At 43.5% G+C, this 19,595-nt stretch overlaps 1 protein-coding gene across 3 annotated transcripts in view; it reads left to right on the top strand.

Annotated features, from left to right (window-relative positions):
- ascc1 (activating signal cointegrator 1 complex subunit 1) overlaps positions 1-15,400 on the top strand; it is a 74,835-nt gene extending 59,435 nt beyond the window's left edge. For 2 of the 3 annotated variants that reach the window (XM_084323842.1, XM_084323843.1), the window contains exon 10: positions 14,922-15,400. The gene's annotated coding sequence lies outside the window, so the exon portion shown is untranslated. Of the gene's footprint in view, positions 1-13,172; positions 13,211-14,921 lie in introns of all 3 variants that reach the window. The other variant, XR_014620201.1, reaches the window with a different exon arrangement.
- Positions 15,401-19,595: the final 4,195 nt, after the last annotated feature.

Here is a 19,595-nt window from a genome sequence, read left to right as displayed (position 1 = left end):
AAAAACACAGAAAGAAAACTTCTCCAGCACGGCTGTGGCTGTGGAAGAACGTCATGAAGACAGATTTAACTGGGTATAGGAAGGCAGTACCATACGAGCCGCAAATTGAACATGCAGTGAGTCTGCAACAACAACCCAATAATAAACACTCGAAACAGCTATTACCAGACAATTACAACAGCAGTGGTGCCTGCTTCAAATGTCACGTATTATAGGCTATAAGCCTGTGTAGATCTATTCGGAATAATAAACATATACACCCTCTAGCAAAACATGACACAATGTGATCCTATCTCCGATAGAGCGGCTGGTCGCAGAGACGCGAGTTGAACGAACACATCGGGAGGAGAATGAATGAATGAATGAAAACCTTATTTAACAGATTGCAGAATGGGTACAATACAGTACGGCTCAATACACACAATTGTTAAGGGGATGCAGACCAGAGAAAGACTTTTGTCTTAACAGATTGCAGAATGGGTACAATACAGTACGGCTCAATACACACAATTGTTAAGGGGATGCAGACCAGAGAAAGACTTTTGTCTTGTTTACATCAGGTTCATTCATTCTCCTCCCGATGTGTTCGTTCAACTCGCATTTAAAGAGGTGTATGTAGAACAGTCAAAGAGGCTGGATATAAGGAAGACGGGTGATGTCCTCACGAAAACTCAACGCATGTCAATCACGTCATTAACTAATCTGACTTGTGCAATAGCAACCAACTGCTTAAATATCAGGAATGTCAATTTCAGTATTGTAAATAAAATATTTTCTCAACTTGAAAACTAGTCAAATCGTTTAGATTACCCTAGTTTTTTGTAAATCGTCAAAAAAGGTGAAATACGTCATCAGTTTGCACACAAAATATAACAACAAATCCCTTTAAGATCTGCTGAATGACATTCTGAGTTTAAAATGTCAATATGTTTCTATTGTATAAGCAATTTTACGTCTCACTCCATTAATTTAGTAGAGTCCCTCAGTGTTGTAGTCGAGTCACTAAATCCAGAGTCGAGTCTCGAGTCCCCAGTGTTCGAGTCCGAGTCCAAGTCCGAGTCACCAAAGAAGAGTCGAGTCCAAGTCATCAAAGTTGAGTCACCTCCACTCTGGCAGTCAAAGAGCTGACATACAAATAAAAGGTCTTCATTAAACATAAATGACACAGCGGTCACCATTTTTTTAAATAACTATTTATCAATTAACAAGTCTGTAACTCATCTGTACCTTCCAAGTCTGAATGCTTGAGTCCAAGTCTGAGTCATCAGTGCTCAAGTCCAAGTCGAGTCACGAGTCCTGAAAATCTGTCCAGGACTCCGACTTGAGTACTACAACACTGGAGTCCCTTGTCTGCTTATTCTCCCAGAGCTGGTGATGGAAGTAGCTATAAGGAGTTCCAGGTCGACTAGACTGAAGAAACAAATATTCTTTAGCTGACTTTAACTTTAAGAATTTGGAGGTAAAGCAGGTAAAATGGGGTCAAATGGATAGTTATTTTCTGAATAACGTCATTGTGAAGCAGACGCCATTCCAGAAGGAGTCCCTTGTACTCTGGGATATAGGCCGTAAAGTGAATGCTGTATCGTTCATCACGTTCCCACCTCGGCGGACTACACAATTTTCACTCTGGGTGAAAGATATATCGGTGTAGATTTAGGAATAAAAAGTTCCCCATTTACAATCCTGCCCGTTTTGCGCAATCATAATTTTAAAGTCGGGACTAGATCTTTCCTCGCGAACGGATACTTGGTCACCACAGAGTTTTATTTGATGTAATTGGTGCGAGTTCGGTCACGTATCTTGCGCTCGACCAATTGCAGCTCTCTTTGTTGCGAGGATACGGCCATCCGGTAACCTCGTTCCCAGTTTTATCTCCGTGAGATAAAGCCTGGTAAAGAACTACTGCCGAAAGTGTCTATGGCGTAGAATTTCCGGTGTAATATAATAATGCAGGACCTGTTGCAGAGGTCTTTATTCGGCATGCAACGACACTCAATGTTTTAGTGGTACACACAGCGGTTAGTATAGCACACACACCGGAACACACACGCATGCATTGTCTCTTTAGGATCGCCGATGCGATTTGTCTCTGCGATTAACCCATCCCGTTGTCCTTCCCCCCCCCCCAAGGGCAGCCGGGAGCAGACAGGCATCAACGTGAGCTGCGCCAGGGGACCAATCCAAGTGCTCCTGTCCGTCTTCGTCACAGCGTTAGCGATCTGTTGTTGTGCATGTTTTTCCATTGGGTTTATCTTATCGGGGGGGGAAACCCTTGCGAGCACGGGGAGAACATGCAAACTCCACACAGAAAGGCCTGGGAGATACCCCACCTGGGTACCTGGCATCATGGAAACCTGGTCCCCAAGCGGGAATCGAACCCTGGACCTTCTTGCTGTGAGGCGACAGTGTTAACCACTACACCACCGTGCCGCTGTATGTACTTCCCCTGGAAGCTGCCTCCGAACGGACCAAACTTTTCCCGAATCCTGTTGGCAAACAAGCTAGAACGTCCTGGTCATGTAGTAAATTCTTCAGGTAAAGCCGTTGCAGTGGCTTAAACGAGGAAATATTGTGCACTTCACACGTTTCTTTATTTTTTATCCACTTTTTTCTCCTCCTGTTTTTCTGTGTTTTTCTCCCATCCCAATTTAGTCGTTATGCCAATTCCCCCCTCCCCTTCCTGGTCGTTGCTTGCATGTGCCCCCCACTGGTCGGTCTAGGGAGCCCTGAAGTCTATCAGATGCTTCCTCCGAGACATAGGAGACAGCCAGCAGCATCTTTTCACCTGCCAGCGCGGACTCTCATTGGTGAGGTGTAATGTGTGGGAGGCAGGCCATGTGAGCGGAGCGGAGCGTGAGCGGCGCGGGGAGCGGAGCGGGCGGTTTTGACGTGAGCGAGGAGTGGGTTTTAAAATGGGTCGGCGCGACGTCCGGAGCGAGAGTTCTCCTCCGCTCCAATCCACTCCGGGACGCTCACACAGTGGTTTAACACTGATGTAATAATATACATGTAGTACAATGCCAAAGCAACAGATGGCGATGTACAAACATGAAGGCCATTTTCAACCAATGAGAATTGAGAAGGGTGAACCTGTGATATCCTGTTCAGGCTTCACTCCTCCTCCTTCACTCACTTCTGTTAGAAAAGTATCGACGCCATTGTTGTTGTCGTTAGCTTACATGCTAACGTTAATGGCAGCGACCATAGCATTGTGGCTTGGCTAACTATCATCGCTTAATAGAGCTAGTGAATGGATAAACAACGTTATTTAACATTGCAGAATGGGTACAATTACAATGCTGCTCAATACAAACAATTGTTAAGGGGCCCAGGGGTGTAGACTGTTGTAGTTTGAGCTAATTTACACCATGCTCCAAAAAATAAATAAAAAAAAGCCGAGCGATCTGGCGCGGGGAGCGGGGAGCGCTCGATTCAAGGTGAGCGGTGAGGGAGCGGAGAGCGACTTGGGGGCGGGGTCAACATGAGCGATTAGCGGAGCGGACCAAGCTTTAAAGAGCGAAGAGCGGATTTCTCGGCCGCGCCGATCCGCTCACGTGGCCTGGTGGGAGGTCACACTACCCTCACCATCTCCCTCCCTCGCTGTGCAGGCGCCCTGACCAACCTGTAGGAGTCGCTGTTTACAACGACCAGAATACCACCCACCGGCTTCCCTCCCGCTGACTCTGCCAATTGAGCCAGTATGACAGCCGGCCAAGCCAGAGGCAACGCTGACAGCCGGATTCGATACCAGTGTCTCTCCCGTTGGTGACGAGCGCTTAGTCCGCTGCGCCACCCAGCTGCCCCACTTCACACGTTTCTATAATTGTTTTGTCGAAACCGGAAAGCCTGTAGCTTATACTTCCTGTACTTCCGTTTAGATATTTTAGGAGGCATATCTTTACCAGCCTAGCCATCCGGTGACGACAAATGACATCCACAGAGTAACGTTACGAACGAAAATGGACAAAAAACACCTTCTAAAGTTCGCAAAAAGGTTTCTAAACAATGTTATATGCATCTCACGTCTGTTCAGAAAGAACGTGTACAAGATTTTACACAGACACGGTGGGATAGATATAGAAACTGCGTAGAACGGTGGCTTAACCTACCAGGCCAGAATTATACCATTACGGAGACATACAAACATTGTTTAGAGATCGATTTGTGTCATAAATGTCATGATATATATCTGTATGTCATAAATGTCATGATGAATTGAAAATGGGAGACCCTGATGTAAACAAGACGAAAGTCTTTCTCTGGTCTGCATCCCCTTAACAATTGTGTGTATTGAGCCGTACTGTATTGTACCCATTCTGCAATCTGTTAATCTGAGACTTGAGAAACAGTTAATGGTTAATTAACAGTTTCTTACCACGTAGTTCTTTATTTGGTGCCCCTCTACAGTAAAGTGTTACCACATCTTTTAATGATAAGAAATACCTGTATAACGTTTTGTAACTGAAGCTTCAATCTACAAAGAAACAACCAAACAACTGACAAATATACTGTAGACCAGCGGTTCTCAGTGGGTTCTTGAGGGAGTTACTGGGGGCCCTCAAAAAATTGGGGAATAGTTAAAAGGAACACGCCAACATTTTGGGAAATTAGCTTACCGTCTTCTCCAGAAAGAGACAAGAAGATAGATACCAGTTTTCTGAATGGAAGCGGACATGGCCGGTTAGCCTAGGCATTGTCCAACTAACACCTCTCCCGAAGGTTAACCGGCCATGTCTGCTTCCATTCATTGTGCTAAGCTAGGCTAACATGCAGCCTTTCTACTGAACGCACAGAGAGAAAACTGGTATCTATCTTCTTGTCTCTCTCTGGAGAAGACTGTAAGCTAATTATCCAAAAAGTTGGCATGGTGTTCCTTTTAAATTTTACACTTTCACTCACTAGATCTTAGCCGAATGAGAGAATGTATAAGAATGACTATCATAGGTTTCGCTCTCTTCACCTACAGTATATGGAATTCTAGACATAATCATATCTAACAACCAATTTATTCTCATATGGGGGGTCCCTGAGATGAAACAGGGGTCTGAAACCTAATCTGTATCATTGTGGGGGGTTCTGACAGGAGAAATAGGTTGAGAACTACCGCTGTAGACCGTAGTGATTTCCTGTGAGCCACCACTAGGGGCAGAGCAGCTAAAGGTGAGTGAGTTACTGCCTGAGTGAGTAAATCATATCGCCGGTAATATAGATGCTCTTCGCATGAAAATGAATGCCAACGAAAATATTGTAGACCACTCATTAAGAGTTTTGAGATGCTATTCACATTTAGACAAATTAAATAACAACAAATAAAAGACAATTTGCAAATAAAAGACAATTTGTGGTACATATCCTTTGTACCACAAAAATAAATAAGACATTAAAACAGGTTTCAAGCACAAAATGCATCAATGTAGGATGATATATCATACATGATATGATACATATCTAACTTGCATAATAGTCACCCTTTCAACAAAAACTGGATATTGGTATTCAAAAACACACTATACGATTTTTCATAGTGTAATTAAAAATAAGCTCATTGAGGCGGATTGGATATATCTTGTAATGTCTATGGGGAGGGGGGGGTTGAAACATGTCTGACCTTTAAGGTAATACTAGATATGTTTGATTTACATGCTTCGGAGTGGTTGAAGCACATGTGAAATCTATTGAGCTGTTAATTACTTTTTTAAGGTCAAGGGTAAATCTCTTCCCCACTCGGTATCCTACCTTCAAAACACTAATGATGATGAGGTTCATCTAACAAGACGCAGACCGTTTTCAGTCCAATTAAAAGAGGCTCAAAGGAGTGACTCACGAAATAACAAACCTTCAAATCACACCCTATACCTACACTACATCGAGCATTTTCTCTTCCTTCAATGTCAGACAAAATTCAGGAGACAGAATAATGAGACTGTTTTCCTCATGCTCTGTAAATAACTATGTACAAATACCGAGATGCCCCACTATGTTACCTGTTTATTGCACAATGTTGTTTTATTGGATTCTATTATATGTTGTACTACTGTATTGCACATCGTTGCGGGCAAGACCACCCGCATTTCATTGTATACTTGTATGCCGTGACAAATAAAACTCTTGACTTGACTTGACTCATGTGGAGGACAAAACACAGGTATAGTATACAAAGGCATCTGCCACTTACTTACTTAATCCTCTTCATTCCCTGTGGAACATAAGGCTGTGACTATCTGCTTCCCTCTGCTCCTATTCTGTGCGGCATGTTGTGCTTCGCCCTGAGTTTGGTTTGCCGTTTTCGGTTCCGAGGTCACCAGGGGTGCAGTCGTAATTTCAGAAGTGGTTGTACTCTGTTGCGGCTGGGTGGCGCAGCGGTCATTGCGCTCGTCACCAACGCAAGAGACACCGGGTTCGACTCCGGCTGTCGCCGTTGCCTCCGGCTTGGGCCAGTCGTCATACTAACTCAATTGGCAGAGTTAGCGGGTGGCAGTCGATGGGTGGTAATCTGGACGTTGTGGACAGCGACTCCTACAGGTCGGTTGGCGACGCCTGCACAGCAGAGACAGGAAATGGTGGGGGTAGTGTGAGCCTCCCACACGTTACACCTCGCCAATGAGAGTCCGCGCTGGCAGGTGAAAAGATGTGACAGGCTGCCTCCTCGTGTATCCGAGGGGACACGTGATGCAAGGCTTCTATCCTCCCTACAACCGGCCAGTGGGGGGCATATGCGAGCAACGTTCAAGACAGGGGAGGGGGGAATTGGCACAGCGGATAATTGGGATGGGAGAAAAATAGGAGAAAAAGTGGATACAAAAAAGAAGTGGTTGTACTCTGTTTATAATGACGTCACATGCACGCGCAGAAATGTTCCCTTGTGTGCGACAGAACAGCTCCGACCAGCATTATGATTAGAATGAGTATTATGCATAAATAGTAGGAAACATGTTTGTATAGGAAATTACTAGTTTTAGTTTAGTTTTTGTAAATATTGCCTTGAAATAGAGAAGCTGAAAAAGGTAGCAGGATGTAGCATTCAATATATAAATAAATTATATTGTCAACAGATATGGTTGAAAAACAAACAATGTTTTAAATGTAATTGTAGATACAATATTGTAGTTACAATTTCTTTAATTGAATTAACTTAAACTAGAAAAGTAAATACAAACTAAATTAACAATGTAACTTACAGTTTACAGAAGGACAGTTTCCTTCTGAAGCACAACTTAAGAAATGTCTCATCCTTCCAGTCGGGACCATTTGTAGCAGCAGGTTCCACAGCTCAAGCAAACCCCCACCAATTGGTACAGGGCTTGTATTTTGGTTTGGCTCTTCTCGTTCTTTGTTATGCTATTGTTATGCAAAGACTATGTGATAGCTGAGTACCGGTACTTGGCGCACGGCACGCCGAGTCGAGTAAAAGTTGTGAATGCATTTTTGTGTGCACGCGTGTGCATGTGCATGTGCGTGCGCATGCTTCTGCTCAGAAAAGTGGTGGAACGGCGTGGTACCGCGTGGCATGAGCACTGCACCTCTGGAGGTCACAGTTCTTCTCTTCCAGGTATTTTTTTGGCATCCCTTGTTTCCTCTTTCTTTTTTTTTTTTATCTGCTTTTTTCTTCCATTTTCAATTTTTCTCCCATCCCAATTTTGTATCGTCCAATTCTACCCTCCCCTGTCTCGAACGCTGTTAGGCCATGCCTCCCACAAGCCGGCTGCAATGTGGACAAAGCCTTACATCACGTGTCCCCTCCGGTACTCGAGGAAGCAGCCGTCGCATCTTTTCACCTGCACAGCGCGATCTCTCAGCGTCGGGGGTCTGTGTGGGAGGGACCCCGTCGCTTCCTGATTCTGCTGCGCAGGCGCACCAACCGACCTGTAGGAGTCGCTGTCCACAACGTCCGATCCCCACCCATCAGCTTTCCCACCCCTAACACTGCCAATTGTGTTAGTATGAACGACCAGCCAAGCTGATAGCAATGCAGAGAGCTGGGCTCGAACCCAGCGTCTCTTGCATTGGTGGCGAGCGCCTTGCCCACTACACCACCTAGCCGCCCCTCCTTGTTTCCTCTTACCAGGTGTGGTCCACCTCACGGCTACTTTAGGAATGCGGGCCGTTCTGAGGACATGTCCGAGCGGCTGGAGCCGTCGGTGTTTAACACTATGATCGCCGGGGACGAGTTAAGACGTCATTCCTAGCCATGCTCATTCTGCCGAAGACGCCGTAACTCGTCTTTGATGTCAATATTTCAAAAATCTGTGATCGAAATCATATTTCCCCTCCGGAGCCCTGAGACACACTGCAAAGCTCCACTCAACTCTCTAGCGGTTCAAGAGCGCCATCTGGTGGCCGATCGGCAGATCGCCAACCGGAAATGAGCCTTTGAACCGGAAGTGCTCATCCATATGTGGTCCGGGCACTCGCTATCGTTAGAGAGACTCCGTCTTGACACAGTGAACATCGATCGGTGCAAATAACTCGAAAAAACAACATGATTTGGACGTATATACTATTATACAACCTGGAAATGGATCGGGCATTTCTCCATCCCATAATAGAAACAATTCTGTTCACGCTCATCTGCCAGCGGCACGAGGAAGCCACGGTAAGATTCAGCGTTATATTCTAACGTGTTCCATATAAACTGCTATGATGAACATATGACCCACTCTGGATGAATCATCTAACGCTGCCCATGGAATTATAAACGATCCCCCGCCCATCCGGTCATCATCAGATGACACGTAGTAACTTCTAGAACCACGTCCAGTTGAAATTTTTTATCTCGCGCCGATTGCTATCAAACTGTATTTCATCATCAATATAATGCATTTGGAGCTATAAATCAAGTTCTGGAGAAAGCTGCAGAAAACGATAAAAACATACTTATACTTTAGACCAGTGGTTCCCAAAGTCGGGGTCGCGACCCAAAGGTGGGCCGCGAGCAGCCACGGGTGGGCCGCGAGATGATTTAAAAAAAAAAAAAATGTTTTTTTTATTTTTTATTTTTTATTTTTTTATTATTATTTTTTTTGTCAGGCCACTGAACTTAGAAGCAGGCCAGGACAGTGTTTCTAGTTGTATTCTAAAATTCTATTCTATTGTATTCTAAAATGTGACTATATGGTTTTATATTAACTTAATAAATAAACAAAAACGAAAAATCTACTTATTTCAACGAACATTTCAAACTAAATAACAGATTATGCACATAAAACGCTGAAAACAACCGAAGCAACAATAGTATTTTAATGAGGCTATTATTATTATCATTATTATTTTGCAACAAGTTAGCCCTCTCATAAATAGCACATATAAATGAATAACTAACTTGAACTAACTTAATAGGATTGAAGTGATATTTGGCTAAAAAAATCGGTCGCCTGGCAAAAAAAACAAAAAAAAGGCCTGACGATGTGCATTGGGCCGCGGCTCTCTGACGCCTTATTTTCTGGGCCCTGGCCTGAAAAGTTTGGGAACCCCTGCTTTAGACCATATTTTAGTATGAATATGTGAATGAAAAAGTTTAACGTTGCTACACCCTGAACAATACATATAGGACATTGAATGGGCCATAATAATGGCAATTTAGCAATAGAATTTAAAATGTTATAGCCCTGCAAAGAAGGGGAACTTCTCCATAGACAAATAGAGCTGGCGAGGGATGGTAAATTATGAATTTAACCCATGGCGATCAAAGTGTTAATGCACAGCATTGCAACAGTTTGTGTTTGTCACTCTCAACCACTCGGCAGCATTCTGAGCCGTACAGCGGAACTGATTTAACGTTAGTCGGATCTTTCACTTCCAGATGGTTTATGTTGGGCAAGTTACTTTTAAAAAGTAACTAGTTACAGTTACTAGTTACTTCTTCCAAAAAGTAACTAAATTACTTACTCAGTTACAAATGATAAAAGTAACTAGTTACTTCAGAAAGTAACTTTCAAGTAATTTTTTTACATAAACAACATACACATCTAAACTATTTTAATGTTGCTGTGGGACAAAGTGAGACTAGCCTCCAATCAAATGCCATGTATGTAGATATTATAATTACTATGTTTATATAGTGGATCATACAAATACAAACACAATAGATGTTTTGGAACTTTTGATATGTATTGCTCCTCAACAGGCCACAACTGGGCAACATTAAATTATGCTTGTTAACACTTTCGCGGCCACTGGGATCTGTCTAATCTCACTCTATAAGGCCAGCTTATCATAACAACCTTTCATTGTGCGTGAGGCTGTTTGTAGAGCTAAATCTATACTTTATATTATTGCTATCTGTCCATTGTCATTGTCAATTGACACTATAAACCGTCCCTTCAATATGCCTTAAATAAATAATTTTTTCATCAATACGTTCCCATTTTATAGCGTCGTGAATATGAACTATATACCGCATTGTTCTGGGGTATTTCCTGGAAGGCGAGATATAGGAAGCTAGAGCTAAAACTCAAAATGCATATTATCGGTATCATGGTCCACCATGAATGCATGAAAGGGGGTGCGGGGGCGGCGGACGTTGTTTCTGATTATTGATTTACCAATAACGGCATTAGCCTCATTCGCTGATTGGCTGGTCGGCTATCAAAGCAAGGCCCGATCGGGCTGTAATTTACGTGAAAAAGCTCTTACCGTGGGCCAGTTGGATCCCAAAAAGGATTTCACAGTTATCGATCGCCATCTGGTAGATCGATATGTCCATTGGCTGATGCTATATTCCTTTACTGCATACTGAATTCAGCGTCCCAAAAAGTATTCCAGGCTACATGCTACAGGCATAGCTTCAGGCTAACAAAAAAGTCCACCCATGATGAAAAAAAATAAAACACCGGTCTGTAACAGGAAACACTGCATTATCGAGACAGCGCCCCTACGAGGATCTGGCAGGTAATGCACTTTTCCGAATCCCAAGAGTAGGGTAAATCTGCAGTGCCGCTCGGTGACATTGAGTAGGATATTACAATGGAATAAAAGCCAAAACAACCTTACCTACCACGTATATATACGTGGTTGGCCCTCAAGCGTTGGATCCGAAACACGTATATATACGTGGTTGGCCACGAATGTGTTAAGCACTATACCAAAAACAAATAACAAATATATACTGATTGATTGAACATTTTAATTAACAGATTGCAGAATGGGTACAATACAGTACAGCTCAATACACACAATTGTTAAGGGGATGCAGATCAGAGAAAGACTTTCGTCTTGTTTACATCAGGGTCCCCCATTTTCAATTCATGACATTTATGACATACACAACATACAGATATAAGAATCTAATCTAATCATCTAAACAAATCTAATCGTGACATTTAAGACATGCATGACATACAGATATATATATCTCTGACTCTGAGCACCTGAAGACTGTGCTATTAAACCAGGAAGTGCAACACTATGTCAGCAGAGTAGAGCCTCCACTACTGCAGTGCCCTGCGCTGCAACACAACTAACACAAGAGTGAACAAAAAACGCTCATGGACCCGCGGTCTGTCATTGACTGCTCGCTTGTGTTGTTCGTTGGATTTGTTTTGGATTATTTGGGCTCGCCAAACAAACTGTCAAAACGTACACGGACCCACGGTCTCACGTTGACTGAACTCGCTTGTGTTGTCGCTGACTCGCTGTGTGTCAGACTCTGGAGGCACCCGCCCACCTCTACCTCTGATTGGCTTACCATGACATTTTACTCAACCTCAGCCAATTGCGCTGAGGTTGGCTGAGAAGAACAGTATGCCTCTCGGCGCAGAGATCTGTCTGATGAAAAAGCGCGCTGCATTTTTTGGCAGTAACGGTAACGGCTTTATTAAGATTGGAAGAGTAGATTACTCGTTACTGAAAAAACTAACGCCGTTAGTAACGCCGTTATTTATAATGCCGTTATTCCCATCACTTAACCCTTTCACTACCACTCTACCAAAGTGTTAACCCTTTCACTGCGACCATACAAAAAGTCAACCCTTTCACTGCCACATGACAAAGGGTTAACCCTTTCACAACCACACTACAGAAGGTTAACCTGTGCACGCGGCTCTGTTTATAGTCCATTTTTGGTGTCTGTAAGCACCAGCATCGAGTGCTTATGTTATGACAGCTGGGCACATTGATTGATTGATTTATTGATTGAAAACTTTATTAACAGATTGCAGAATGGGTACAATACAGTACGGCTCAATAAGGGGATGCAGACCAGAGAAAGACTTTCGTCTTGTCGGCAGTCGGTGCGCATATCCGCGGGGTTATCCGCGCGGTCACAAAATCTGGCAGGGACACGGATGCGACAAATTGATGTTCAAACCTATCTGTTTGGCAAATCTGTCTGACCAGTGGATGAGTCCACTGGATGCCTCTGGGCCTGTCTGAGGTGGTCTTTGCCATTGACTAGACCATGCAAATCAGGAAGAGTATAGGGGTGATGATACATCCCTGGCGTACACCAGATTGAGGTTGCCATTTATGATGACATTACACTCGAAATGATGGTAAAGCATCCTTATCAATGCATTCATCTTTGGAGGAACTCCATAGGATTGCACAATCTTCCACAGGGTGTCACGGTGTAAGCTGTCAAAAGCTTTCCGGAAGTTGACGACATTGATGTATAATGGATTGTTCCACTGAATTAGGCATTGCTCAATTATTTTCCTTAGTGCAAAGACATCTGGTCATGAAGCCTGCCTGATCCCACCTTAGTTTGGTGACAATGGCCATGTAAATCCTGCCCAACAAGACTGCAGAAGACCTTGGATGGTGTGGATAGAAATCTGATGCCTTTGCCAGTTGTTGCAATTTTGTAGATTTGCCTTTCTTTTTAATTTTGCCAATCAGACCTTTGGCCCAGTCCTCAGAAATGTAATTTCTGTCACAGATGTTTCTGAATAGGTCTGTGAGAACCTTGACTGAAGTTTAAGGTTCGCCTTCAGCATCTCTCCGTGAATGGAGTCAATGCCTGCTAGCTTTCCCGTTCTTTGTTGCTTTAATGGCACTTTTGACTTCTGTTTCAGTCGGCTGTTGATGTTGAGTATGTTATCGGCAGGTGTGGGGTTAGCAAGATGTTCTGGTTCAGGGACATTGAGGATTTCTTTTATTTAAATTTTTTTAAATGTATGAAAGTGCTCCCTGTTTACTCTCGGTTAAGAGGTTGTCACCATCCTTGTCTTTTACAGGAGCAGATTGGCTGATGTTCTTGTCACAGAGTTGTTTGGTGAGTTTGTATACAACACTCATTTCGACCTCTTGCAGCTGCCAATTCTGCTTTGTAAGCTAGCATCTCAACGAAGGGCCTTTTTTCATTCCTTGCACTCTTTTTGACCTCCTTATCCATGGTCATATAGGCTTCTTGGTCCTGTTTCTGGAGCCTCAGTGACTTGGTGTTCAGCATCTTGGCCTTTAGTTGTTTTCTTTGTTCTATCTCCAGCCACTCCTTGTTCTTATTTTCTCCATTGCCCAGGATCTTGGTAACCATCTCAACACCTGTCACAAATCCAATGCATTATTCAAATTGGATATTGCATCGTTTCCCAATGTTTGCCCTCACGTTAAGCACTATTGCTGTTCACGTTTTACAGTAATCATTGTCACTAATGGACACAAAAAGGCCTTGATGGACAGCGAGGGCTGGAGTGTTTGAAGTGTTTAATCTACTGTATGTCCCCAGTGAGAAGGCAGGTAATCCCCACAACAGCCATTTCTCATTCAGAGTGCTGAGTGTGGAGAGATTTACCTGCAGCTGTCGGTGTCCGTTTACAACTGGATCCATTCACCTTGCGGGAGGAGAGGCACACTAACACGGCCATGTGTATTTGAACAGCGGTTAGCCAGGCGGGACTGCAGTTTGGCGTTGTGTACCGTCTGCAGAATAGGCGATGAAAAGGTGGAGGACAGTCTGAGTTTTCATTTGCCCAACATTATGTTTCCTTTTCCACCTCTTAATTCTGACATCTGAACCAGTTTGGATCTAAGCGATTTGAGTCTTTTCATGCACTTTTCTGAGAAGCTCTTGGACCGTGTCCATCTCTTTACCATCACACACTCAGAAATCTCTTCACACTTAATGTGCAGGACTTAATCTTAATAGCAGGCTGTATGCTTGAAACTGATGGATATTTATCATTGATAGTAGACTAGATACGTACAGTATATCCACACGATAATGGAGCCTCTTAGCACGGATCATCCGCTGTGACGGAGCATGTCAGTGTTTGGAATATTAGCCAGACTCTTGTCTATTGTGCACTTTTAATTGAAAAGGTGCGCCATGTTCTCACCATCCCTACTGTGACTGCCTGCCTGCCTGCCTGCACTGCAAAAGAGCAGCTTTGCTGGAGGAGAGTAAATTGCTGTCAGGCTGCTGCTAACTTCACAGTTTCAATAGCCGCGTGACCCAGTTTGAATCCAATTGAATTAAATCTATACCGTTTTTTTCTTTATCCCATTTACAGCTGTAAATCACTTGAGATTACTTATTAAAAGCTTCCTATGAGACGTATTCTTTCCTTATCTATGAAAATAACATTTTGATGGCTCTGTCATTTTCTGTCAAGCCACGTGTTGTCAAGCCAAGTGTAGCAGCAGCAGTATCACAAAGCCATTTATGCTATATGATCAAGCAATAGTAGACTTAAAGTATAGCTGTTGTGGTTTCATTATTAATCCATGTTAATAAATGTTTTCAGAGCACATGGAAAATAATAATGTGTTGTGCTTGTTGTTAGCTTACATTGTTTGCAGGTCGTTTTTCTTTATTTATGTATTCATAAATTTATTTTTACCTGACAAATGTAGTTTTTAAATAAAAGTGCACTCTAATGTCATCCGGTCTCAGGCCTCGGCTTAGTGTTGATGTTGATGGTGCTTGTGGTTTACTTAGAGTGTCATTGTAAATAATTAACATGGCTCTTGATTATCTGTTGCAGGCTGCAAATGACTTTGGCGTCGTGATGGAGGAGGCTTCGTCTGGCCTCGAGGGAACTTCATCCACGGACCGCAGTCCTTCGGGGCTACAGTGCAACAACGTGAACATCAATGGAAGATGTTGCTCAGTTAAACCAAGGAACAGCCAATCCTCACCACAGTGCCCTGGCTTTGCGTCAGAGGATGTTTCACTACGACTGGTGTGTTTTACATACAGCCTTAGTTTGAGAGGGTGAAAGCAAAGTGAGCCGGACAAATCGTTAGTGGAAATGAAACATGGATCTGTACATATGTTTTGTGTTTATTTTTAAATCTTGCACATATAAACAAAGAATAGTATGATTATGTGCAATGCATATTTGAGGCAATTCTTAATGTAACCATTATAAGAAATAAAAGCTCATTCCTGGCACTGTAAGATGCATATGGTGTCACTGTCTCTTATAAGATAGTATGGGATTTAATATAATTTCATTTTCCAGATAGCCTATTTACAGATACGCATCCCGGTCTGAATGCAATTTCCTTGCATGCAGTCTTGTGTTATATTTAAATGAAGAGGTTCTCCCCACGACTTCTTTTGTGCAAACTGATTACATAAAATGGATATAATAAATAACGTGTTATCACCATCTGCGTACAGAGAGACGAGAGGAACTGGACGGCTTCAGTTAATCCCCTTTCAATTAAAGGCGGTACGCCACGGCTTACCTCGACTCGAGGGATCGACATGTGGAGAGGACAATGGGGAAAATATATAAATTTTTTTACTGTCAGCATATCCTGTATACCATATGTCCTCTCACTAAAAATAGTATGATTGATGGAATCTTATGTTAAGACTTTCGATGTGTATGTGTGTCTGCCTGTCTGTCAGCCTGTGTGTCAGCTTCTCTTATTTTTATAAATCTGTGTCAGATTTAGGCAGGTGTCTATGTGTGCGTTCCAGCACTTAAAGGTGCATGCCAACATTATCAGACATGTCAGACACACTCAGTGATCAGAAATTCCTAGTAGTTCTCGGCTGCTGGCAGCGGTCCCTGTCCACTGTTGTGGAACTGGAGCCTGATGGCCACTGGTATGGAGGACTGGCCGCGGCAGTTAGTGGTGTGTCAGGGGGGTATGAGTCTGGCTGAACGTGCTTCTCATCTTGACTAGCTCCTCATAGAGGGGGTGGAAGGGATTATCCAGGATATTTATTCCTACGTGTCTATTGTGCAGCAAATGGACTGCATTTGTAAAGTTCTTAGACCCAGACTCACACACATACAGGAAAAGACCATCAGAAAGACGAGGTCATAAACAGATTATTTATGGCCACTGCTGGTTCCTTGTTATGTCTGTGTTCCCTGCACAATTCACCTCAGTCTTTTGAATGTGCACAGGTGGCAAGGTATGGTCAAAATAAACACCATCATCACACACACACCACAGTCCTGTACCAGTGTGGGGTGTACAGATACAGTATTCCCTAGCATGGAATAAATGGCAACAACTAAAGCAGAGGCATCGCTGTACATTTGGGATATAGTAGAGGAGAGGAGGAGGTGGTGCGACACTCTTAGTATCCAAACATACAGCTCCATATTGATGTAAAAACCAATGTGTGTGTCTGTGTGCGCCCCCCCCCCTCCCCTCTCTCTGTGGAATACTGTAAATCTAATAATTCCTAGTAGAGCTAACCCTGTGATTACTATTCCATCACGTAGCCCATTTCTGCCTTCATTGGAGTGCTGTCTTCCAGGGTGGTAAATAGCCCCCGTCACCCAAGATCCAAGTGGTTATGCAGTGATTTGATAAATAGAATAGATATCAAAACTCGTTCCGCGGTTCTCTAGAATAACCAGATGTGATAGCAGTTGTTTAGCACTTAACGGGGAGATCGTGAAACGGCATCCGAGAGAACATGTTTCTCTGTGGCAATCATAAAGGTGGAGCAGCAAGATGTTCAATCAGAATCTTGTGTTAGTAGCGATTAGCACTGACCTTGCTCTTCTACGACATGCCGAGAATGGCCCTGCACCATCTTAGAGCTGCCAAGAGAAGACTTTATTCTGGTGTTTACTTCAGATTGGTCCAAACCCCCGGTGCACTCTCTGAAAAGATGTGTTGAAATAACAGAGTTGTGTTGTCTCCTATTCAGTGGTGGAAAGTAATTTAAGTATTTGTACTCAAGTGGTGTACTTTACCTTTAACATGGCCATGTGGTACAGAGATCTAAACATAAAAGGCAGGAAAAGTTGCAGAGGATAGTCAATTTGGCCTCAAAAACCATAGGTAGGGGGGGCAGGTGGCGCACGGAGATTACGTTCGTCACCAACACCGGGAGACACTAGGATTCGCCTGTTCGAATCCAGCTCCCGGCGTTGCTATCAGCTTGGCTGGCCTCTCACACTGATACAATTGGCTGTATCAGGGGGTGGGAAAGCTGAAGGGTGGGTCCTGGGCGTTGTGGACAGCGACCCCTACAGTTCGGTCGGGGCGCCTGCTCAGCGAGGGTTGGAACTGAGGAGAGATAGTGTGGCCTCCCACACGCCACACTCTCTCCGGTGAGAACCTGAGCGGCCAGGTTGGCCTGCCCCAGGCTGCACATGCGTCGGAGGAAAGCATGTGACAGTCTCCGGTCTCCCGGACCAACAGTAGGGGAAAGTACGCAACAACCAGGAAGGGTGGGATGGGAGAAAAATCGGGAAAAAAGGAGGGGAAGAAAGATAAAAAAATAAAAAAAAAACCATAGGTAACCACAGAAACAGCTAAGCTACATACGGTGAAGTGCTTAGGAAGAAAGCTAGGAAAATAGTGGGTGACCTAGCCCCTTTCGGGTCTGTGAAGCACGCCAACAAGGTTGGACGAGTGAATACATAGTCCCTTATACCTTCATAGGAAAATCTCACAATTAACTCTGTCTCGCTTTTCTCTATCAAAACGCTCGTCGTGCAAATATTGCAGAGAAATTTCAAAGGCATGAGGATTTCGGACAGACAAACGCTAGGGTTTGAAAGCTCGGCGTTGCTAATAAACATCTTTTTTAAATATTTATAAACTGGTCAACACTGCTTTATTTACGGCTTTGAGTGCCTGATGCGCCTGCGCTGTTATCACAGAGCATCAAGCAGCCAACGCCGTAAATAAAGCCGGGTTTACCAGTTTCTAAAAATTATTTTAAATGTTTATTAGCAATGCCGAACTTTCCAGAGAAAAGCGAGACAGAGTTAATTGTGAGATTTCCTATGAAGGGAATGTGTATTCACTCGTCCACCGGTTGGCGTGCATCACAGACCCGAAAGGGGCTATGGGTGACCCCTCTCACTCTCACCCACTCTATGGGGAGTTCAAGCTGTTGCCCTCTGGTAGTCGTTACAGATTACCTAGGGCAAACCGAAACATACATTTTTTATTTATTTTTTACGAATCCTTCATTCCTAATGCCATTAACTTATGGCATTAAATGAATTGTGCACTCGTTAGACCCGGTCCTTGTTGTTGTTGTTGTTGTTGATGTATTGTATTTCTACGTTCTCTGCACTTCCCCGTTACAGATGTGTATATGTATAATGTCTGCCGTTTGATTGATTGATTGAAAAGTTTATTAACAGATTGCAGAATGGGTACAGTACAGTACAGCTCAATACATACAATTGTTAAGGGGATGCAGACCAGAGAAAGACTTTCGTCTTGTTTACATCAGGGTCCCCCATTTTCAATTCATCATAACATATATGACATACATGACATACAGATAGACAGTACTGCTACATCTATACATTTATGACATATCAGATTTGCAAATACAGTACTGTTTGTGATACAAAAGTGTCCAGAAAAGGAGTGTATATACATTTGGCGTAGAAACTGTACATTGGAGGAGGTTGGATGGGTGGGGTGGGGTTGGGTGGGTTGGGTGAGGGCTGTACATTGGAGGTGGGGGGGGGGGGGGGGTTGGGTAGGGGACACACACACATTTTACACTGTACATTGGAATACTGACAAAGCCTTACTTGGTCATTTACTGTTCAACTAGGTTAGGACATTTGTAGGGGCCAGTTTCGAATTGCAGTCTCACGTAGGTGTTTTTTAAAGTGGGTAGTGATTCACATTCCTTTACAGCTTTAGGTAGGGCGTTCCACATTGATGTGGCATAATTGCTAAACGTGTTTAGTCCCTTGTTTGAGCCGAATCTGGGTTTTACATGATTTGTGGAGCTTCCTCTGGTGTTGTGATCGTGGTATTCACTGACCTTTGGGAAGTATTTTGACATGTACATGGGTACCTTGGTCGCGTAGTGTATCTTGTAGACCAGGCCCATTGCAAGTTGCTGTACTCTGTCGTCTACTCTAAGCCATCCTAGGTTGTCAAAGTGGGCAGGGGTGAGGTGGGTTCTAGGAGTCAGGTCAAGTAGTAGTCTGACTAGCTTGTTTTGAGATGTTTGTAATTTGTTTTTTAGTGCCTTTGAGGTGATTTGGTACCATGAGGTGCAAGCATAGTCGTAGTACCCTTGAATGAGTGCTCCTGCCAGAGTCTTCAGGGTATTCTTGTTTACCAGAGAGGAGATCCGGTACAAGAAACGCGTTCGTTGGTTGACTTTTTTTTATTACATTGGATGCCATTTTGTCACAGGAAAGATTAGCCTCTAGGATGGAACCCAGGTAGGTAATTTCATCTTTCCTTGTGATAAT

This window comes from Notolepis coatsorum, assembly GCF_963971535.1.
Source record: "Notolepis coatsorum genome assembly, chromosome: 10".
Lineage (NCBI taxonomy): Eukaryota > Metazoa > Chordata > Actinopteri > Aulopiformes > Paralepididae > Notolepis > Notolepis coatsorum.
Note: the sequence above shows the minus strand (reverse complement) of the source record. Positions and strands in the feature narration are given on the sequence as shown.